An 8518-nucleotide genomic window follows, 5' to 3' on the forward strand; every position below is an offset into this window, starting at 1 on the left:
AGGCAAGAAAAATATCTGTATATGTGTACAAGAAGGGACAATGTTAGTTTATGACAACACTGGTCGATTCCGATAAGAATGTCGTGATAAAATCTGGGGTAAAATATCTTTTTTATCACTTGACTTTTACTAAATTTTAAAATTAATTTATTTTGAAATTTTAGATTAATTTAATTTTTTATTTTTTTAAATATGTAAATTTAATCATTTTAATAAATTTTATTAAATTAATTTAACAAATGTGTTTCACATTACTATTGACTTACATTAGAGTAAGAATACGTTATGATGTATAAACAACTAAAATACAATTCTGAAATGTATATGTACGAAATATTAAATAAATCTAACAAAAATTAATTAAAATGATTAAATTCACATATTTCAAAAAATAAATGACTAATTTCAAAATTCACAAAATATTTCAAAATTGACTAATTTCTAAAATTAACTAAAAGTTAAGAGATCAAAAAATATATCTAACCCTAAAATTTATATAAAGGTAGATTGAGTATTGAGGAAGAGGGATAATGTTATTTTCTTTCTTTATTAAAATTGGAATTCAATTCAAATTAAAAATAAATATAGAAATTAAATTAAATTATTTTGACATATGATATAACTGTGAGATAACATGTATTAAAAATTAATGCATAAATGAGGGATAATAAATTATAAATGTCAATCAAAACCTTAAAAGTATATAATCTATTCAATTGTAATTTAAAAGGTTTATTTTTTTTCCCTGTTTATTAAGATAGAATTAGAAGATATCAATTAAAGTATTATATGTGATGAATTATTTTCACAATATGATATTATTGACCATTACTTTAGAGTTAAATTATTTTCTTTGGTTGGTTCAATGATTACGTGTTTGAAACAATTTGACATATAGTACATTTTATTATGAAAATATATGGATAACCTAGATACATTTTCATCATAAAAATAATGAACCATTATCTTTTACAACTAATAATATAATGATTATATCCAAATAATTTATTTATTCACAATGTTTAAAAATCAACTTATTTTATATATCATATCATGCTAAAAAAAAGCATTCAATAATAATTCATCTATATATATATATATATATAATCTTAAATATTATAATTACTATTATTCTAATTTAAATATAATTAATTAAGATTGTATATACTTTAAAATTTATTATTATAATCCAATACGATAAATCTCTTCAAAAAATACTAGTAATAGGGATGAGAATGGGGCGAGACGGGACAAGTTTTGGTATCCCATGAGTATCTTTACAGAAAAGATGCATCTCTATCCCCATTCTTCAACTTAACGGGTATCAAATTTTTGTCATATGCCCATCCCCACCAGATAAGGGGTATATTCTCATACTCATACCTGTTTTCTTACTATTTCAATATTAATTAATTAATTTTTATAAAATAATAAAAAATTATGATAAAGACAACATAATATATCAAATATTCAATATTAAGAAGATGATTGTTTACTCGATATAAAATACTTAGAAAGAAATTATAATTGCGTACATCTCAAATTAGAATACCAAATCAAATTCTATGAAAACCAAAATATTACTAAATTTGCAAATATTATTAAAACCTAACTAATAAAATTTAAAAATATTTTTAAAAAAATATAAAAGGAAAACAAATATTCAGATTAAAAAGATCATGTTTTGTAAGGTTGTGCAGGACATCGTAAGATCTTACAAGACTTTTCCTGTAAAATACACCTAGCTGATTTGAGCTGTTTTTTTAATTTTTTTTTATGTTTATATGTTTTATTTTCATACATTGAATTAGGATTTGTTTGTGCGGATTTTTTTCCCAAAGTGGTGTAATTTATTTGTGCATTTACCAAAGTGGTGCATATTTTTTTTGAAATTCCAACGAAGGGTAAGTCGTGCATAGATGGTGCGATTTCAATATGAAGAAGTCGTGCCAAAATCAGATGATTTTAATTAAAATAAGCTGAAGTCGTGCCAACATGGAGAGACGTCTGTGTCGTTGAGAAGTCGTGTCATATCGAGACGACTTTAATTAACAATTTATGTTATATTGATAATGAAGAAGTCGTACCATATTGGGACGACTTTAGTTCGAATAAAAATTAAATATTTTTTAGTCATATTAATTAGTTAAATAATAATGCATATAAGTAATTAAAAATTTCATGATGATTTTGGTTTCTTATAATAAGGCATGAAAGTTATCTATGAGAGCTTGTGCCACAAGGAGGTCTTCTTCGGTGTCGTCTAAGTCTTATTTGAGGGCTCTGAACTGGATCATCATCATCATTATCTTCATGTTGTTGTCTTTGGTTTATATCTTCCACCATCTGTGGCGACATAGGCCGATAATATTGCTGGAAGGATGTGGGATATGCAGATGGAGGTGTTGACGAAGAAGTTGCAAAGACATTTTGTGTAGGACTAGAAAAAGTGTCTGGTTGTTGAGGAAACATGTTGTATGTGTATGGAACTTGCTGGAATGGAGTATTTGAAGACATTGGTTGTGACGCATCCAAGTATGGTGGAAAAGGAAGTGGTTGAAAACCCGGTTGACCAAACGACTGGTATTGAGATTGTTGAACATATGAAGAAGACCCAACATGCTGATAAGGAGTGTGTGGTGGAGGTTAGGTAGACTCTTGTAAGATAATAAACAAACTAGTTAAAATTAAAAAAAAAAAAAGAACTAATATATTGATATATTATATTCATTATTCAATATATGATTTTTCAATAATGGAAAGCGTTAATCCCAAAAATTTGAAAGACTAATAAAAGATTAAAAAAATTGGATATATTAAAACAATTAAATCTAATACATATTGGATGGTTATATTTGATACCAACTAAAATAAAATTAACATATGGTGATGATAGAAAAACAAATACTCGAACACGATAAACAACTTTCAGCATTTTTTTTAAAGTTATTATTCCCTTAGGTTAAAAATTTATTACAGAGAAATTTTAACAATTGATTATGTTGATTTGTTTGTTATGGATTAATAAATCTGTTTGAGTAATGAACAACTATCTTTTATGGGCGAACAAGAAGCAACAGGCCCAATATATCTAGCGGTCATCCACTCCCACCAGCATCTTCAGCAGTCCGCTTCACCGATATTTGGGCCAGATGACCTGTGACCCAAAACCCAGCGTGCACCAGCTTGGACTAACGCTTCGCTCACTTTGGGCTAACAACCAGCGCAGCCCAATATGCTTTTGCATATTTATGAGTTCCCTAGTTTGAGCATTACATTAACTTTTCTTTATTGTTGCCTACAACATGCTAGAAGGAGTGTAAATAGGAAAGTTGGGGTTAATAATGAAGTATATTTTTTGTAAAGTTAGACTAAACAAAATAAGAGATGATAATCATTCATGTGCAGTAGTAATCTGAAGTTTACCTCCTCCAAACTTCTGGACCAGAGTGACTTTTTTTCAAATGTTTAACTAGCTTCTTTTGACTTCTAAGTTTTGCCCTCAAGATTGAAAGGCCATCACCTACATGATGATGAGAGATAATGAACATTTTATACACAAGAAATTGCTTATAGAAACATTGCTCAATATAGCACAGTCAATCTTCTAGCTCAGAGTGACTTTTCCTTTGAAAGTGATATATATAATGTGTGTGCGTGTTTATCTTTCACCCATTACCCCTAAATATCATTCAAATTGAGTGATAACCAGTTCACAGATCTGGCCTGTTCAGAGCTAGCAGCAATTCAAAATGACTTCTCATCATAGTGGGATGGAATCTTTGAATGAAAAGATTCTTGATCCCTTGCCAAGATGGGTTTGGTTTACAAGATTCCCTCCATTGGTACCATCATCCTAAGGCTTCTACCCTTAAAGCCACCTAACAGCGTGCATATTTTCACCTAATAGTTATTTTTGTTACAATTATTCAGGGGCTTATCCTCTGTTTCTACAATCTCTTCTACCGTTAGGAGGCCTTAGCTACCAATGAATTGCATCATGTGCAAAAGAAACAATAAGAAAAATTGCACGTTTACCATGGCCATCATGCAAAAGAGTATATGCAAGAGAAGTTCTTATACATAATATGATGATTTTAGCAGTCCGTATAAGAAATAATATCTATTATATCAAATATACATTTCATACCTCTCGAGAACCTAGAGGTGGTTGCCGTGGTTTTCCCCATACTAATGATAAATTTTCAAACTACCAGAAGACAGACAAAAGACCATATAATTAATATTATACAGTGTAATAGGGAACAGGGGAAAATACACTATAATTTTATACAAATATAAGCAGAGTATCCAAAATCAAATCATTTTTTTACAAATATCAGCAGTATTCTAAATCAATTCAAAACAATAGGCACTAAATATAATATTACCTCCATAAAATTCAGATTATTCATAACAGCTGTGGACAAGCAATTTTTTACAAATATAAGAAGTATATCAAATCAATTCATAACAACAGACACTATGATATTACCTCCATAATTTCAGATTATTCAACACAGATTTACAGAAGCCAATTCTGGTTGAACAATATAATCACTAATTTTCAAAAGATTAATAAAGGAACAGGCTAACAATACCTTGATTTGGTAATCATGGTTTTTGCGAAGTTCATGAACAAGTATAGGAGTGGAGTGCTTTTTGATCCACCGAGCTGCAGCAACCATACCACGATGTCCATGTCCTGAAACTTATAACAGATCAAAATGACAACTTATACTAAAATGTACTATGCAGAACTAGAATTTAAAAGCTGTACTAACAACTAGCAACTAGAATGAGTATGCAAAGCTGAAACATGCTTAACACAATTAGGATTAACTAGAAACAACAACTAAACAAGTTTCAATGCATCAAATTAAACTACTTATACAGGTATTTAGAGATATAAATTTGAATTGCACAAATACACTATATGCCTAGAAGTATACTACTAAAACAGAATCAAAGAATAAAATAAAAATTGACAATAAAAATGACTTCTAAGAGAAAATATTAGGAGAGAAAGGTGAGATAGAAAGATGAAACCATGATGTTTTAGCGGCTGTGTAGTGAACCTGACGTGAGATGGAAACTGAATTGTGCAGCAACCCTGAAACTATTTCATAAAGTGCAAAATTAGGGAATTGCAATAGAAAAGAATTAATCAGTAACTATATGATCTAAAAACTAGAAATCAAAAGTAAACCTAATTGGAAAAGTTAGCAAAAAAACTGTTTATGAGAAAATTACTTAAAATCAAATTAGTAAAAGTAAACAAAATTAGAATCAAGACTGATAAGTTTTAAGAAAATCTGGAAAAGCAACAACCTAAACTAAACCAGTAAAGAAGTAATCAGTAACTATATGATCTAAAAACTAGAAATCAAAAGTAAACCTAATTGGAAAAGTTAGCAAAAAAACTGTTTATGAGAAAATTACTTAAAATCAAATTAGTAAAAGTAAACAAAATTAGAATCAAGACTAGATAAGTTTTAAGAAAATCTGGAAAAGCAACAACCTAAACTAAACCAGTAAAGAAGTAAACAACCTATCTAAACATATTCAAGACAACAACTAAAATTGAAAAAATGAACTTTAAGTCTAATTATCTAGCACTCAAGGGCTTTATAGTGTTCCAATATTTATGATTTACACAAGTTTACTTCTTATCCTTTCTTTGGTACAACATGAGTGTGTGTGGATTGAGTTACAACAAAAATTACTATTTCTATCAACGCAAACTCAAACTCAGTTGCAACAAAAATTAGGTAAACCTATCCAAAAACTCAAAATCAAACTTAGTTGTATTTCTATTAAGATTGGAACCCTAAACTATCCAAAAGTAAAACCCTAAATCATTCACTTATCTCGTTCACAAAGTCACACGATTCTCGTTCGCACAATTCACGTGCTTTGCTTTTCTCGCCTAAGAGAGGGGCCGAGACAGAGAGGGGTCGACACATAAAGCGTGAGATGGACGAACCTCAGCCGACGTTGGGTCGAGGCAAAGACGAACCTCAGCCGACGTTGGGTCGAGGCAAAGACAAACCTCAAATGAAGGACGAACTGCACAAACCTCGGACGAACCTCAAATGAGACTTGCTGTCGACGAACCTCAACCGTGTTGTTGATGTTGAGACGAACTTCAATAATGAAGGATTGCTAACTTCGGTGACGAAGGATTACTGCCGCTGCTGTGACGTGAGCGTTCCTGGATAATCAGGATGAAGGACTAAGAATAATGAATGATGAAATTAAACCCTAAATTTTATAGTGTTAAACTGTAAAATAAAAAATTTATATTTTTAATAAAATATTATATTATAATAAATTGCATACGAAATATTTCATAAATAATAATTTTTAAAATTATTTTTATATTTTCTTATATGACATTTATTTTCTTCATTAAATTTATTAAATTTGTCGGTAAAGTGTTGTAGAGACATTTTTACTTATTAATTATTTTCTTATGAAATTTTCATATATAATTAATTTTTTTTTATTATCTACAAACTTTTACTTTATTTATGACCATATTTTCATAAATAAATAAAATTATTTCATAAATAATTTTCATATTTCTTATAATTATAAAAAGAGTAAATTTTAAAATTAAAGAAAAGTAAAACAAACCAAAATTTATGCAGCTATTTTTTTATCCTCATTAATGAGAGGTAAATATTGCTTGTATCAATCACAAATATTATCGTCCTTGTTATTGTTTATTATTTTACATGAAACTTTATGCAAGACTTTCGCTTTAGCTACATTGACAAAGGCTCAACACATGAAAACAAAAGTAATGCATTATACATCAAATTTTCACGAAGTTGTTATATGCATACAATTTTCTTCCACAAACTATTAGGGCTGGGCAAAATAAACCAAACTGCACTGTACTAATAAAAACTGCACTGAACTAAAAAACAATTCACATGAACTGCACTGAACTAAAAAACAGTTCAGACGAACTGAACTGAACTGTTTTTCTTAAAAATAAACTGGACTGAACTACACTGCACTAAACTACATTTCACTGTAATATGAACTAAACTGAACTGTTATAAACTGAACTGTTTTATGAACTGTACTACGTCAGAACTGAACTGCACTATTTTTTAACTGAACTGCACTATTTTTTAACTAAACTACACTGTTCTTGAACTGAACTGCACTAATTTTTAACTTAACTCACTATTTTTGAACCGTTTTTGAATCGAATTGCATTGGTTTTGAATAAACTTCACTATTTTTGAACCAAATTGTACTATTTTTGAACCGAATTGTACTATTTTTGAACCGAATTGCATTAATTTTGAACTGAATTGTATTATTTTTGAACTGAATTACACTATTTTTGAACTGAATTACACTATTTTGAACTGAATTCGTGTGTACGTACGAGTGAGTCTACTAGTAATACTTGAAAGTGTTTAGAAAACTACAAAATCCTACACAACATGATAAATTTCGTATTTCATAATTCTTATTGAAAATAAGCATAATATTTCAATACATCAAAATCAAAATATTAATATATCTTAATACATAAGTTTATGTAATTAAAATATATTTATCGAACTAAAAATTAATAAAATATATTTACTTTTATAATTTTATATATTTTTATTTTATGTAACTAAAACTAAATCGGAAATTAAATATAAAAATATGACTTAAATTTATATTTTTACATTTTTCTTAAAAACATAATATATTTACAATTCTGTTTCTATATATAACATACTTATATATTTATAAGTGTATTATTAATTTTATACAAATAAAAATTAATTTTATTATATTTATTTTGTAAATAAATTTGAATTCTCGCTAATAGTGATAATTCTTTTATAAACAACCTTTTAAAAATATATTATTATTACTTGTTTATTTTATTGTTGCTGAATTCATTTATTTATAGTTAGTGTATACTTATATTTATATTCTTCTATAATAATTCTATATGTCATTTCTTGACAACTTAATTAATTGTTCACAACATTAACATAGTAAATTAAATATAAGTTAAACAATGTATTAACAAAATTAATTTGTGAAAGAATATTACTATTTCCAAATATCAATTTCTTTAAAAACAAAAATATTATTCATACAAAATATAACAATTAAAATTTAATAATATTAAACTAGAAGAAAGAAAAATCCATTTAAAATTCACGTATATCAAACCAAATTGATGGAAAAGAAATAGCTAAATTCGGGTGGTAGATAATCCATTGTAATTGAGATTGTGGTTTAGTTAGGTATATAAAAATTAAATTTGGATAATATTGAAAAAAGAAAAATATTTAGTTTATGCTATAGTTTACAGGCTGCTGGGCTCATGTGGATAATTGAGTTTCCATAAGAATCAAGTGACAACAATAAGAATAGGTTCCACTTACAGCACTAGAAAATTAAAGAAAGAGTTCAGTGCAGTTATGTGAGTAGTTAACTATTATAAGTTCAGTTTTTCAAAACTTAAACTAATAAATAGTATAATTCAGTT

The 8518-nt window shown here is 27.8% G+C and overlaps 1 long non-coding RNA gene across 2 annotated transcripts; it reads right to left on the reverse strand.

Annotated features, from left to right (window-relative positions):
- Nucleotides 1-2911: 2911 nt before the first annotated feature.
- Nucleotides 2912-6241, reverse strand: LOC114185216. 2 transcript variants are annotated; one of them, XR_003604776.1, is made up of 5 exons: nucleotides 5987-6241; nucleotides 4602-5119; nucleotides 4151-4210; nucleotides 3427-3523; nucleotides 2912-3308 (listed from the first exon to the last, which is right to left on the reverse strand). It is a non-coding gene; the product is annotated as an uncharacterized LOC114185216 (long non-coding RNA). The 2 variants fall into 2 exon arrangements; XR_003604775.1 differs by having other exon boundaries at nucleotides 4602-6241.
- Between the last annotated feature and the right edge of the window lie 2277 nt (nucleotides 6242-8518).

The sequence above is a fragment of the Vigna unguiculata genome, chromosome 5, assembly GCF_004118075.2.
Source record: "Vigna unguiculata cultivar IT97K-499-35 chromosome 5, ASM411807v1, whole genome shotgun sequence".
Taxonomy (NCBI): Eukaryota; Viridiplantae; Streptophyta; class Magnoliopsida; order Fabales; family Fabaceae; genus Vigna; species Vigna unguiculata.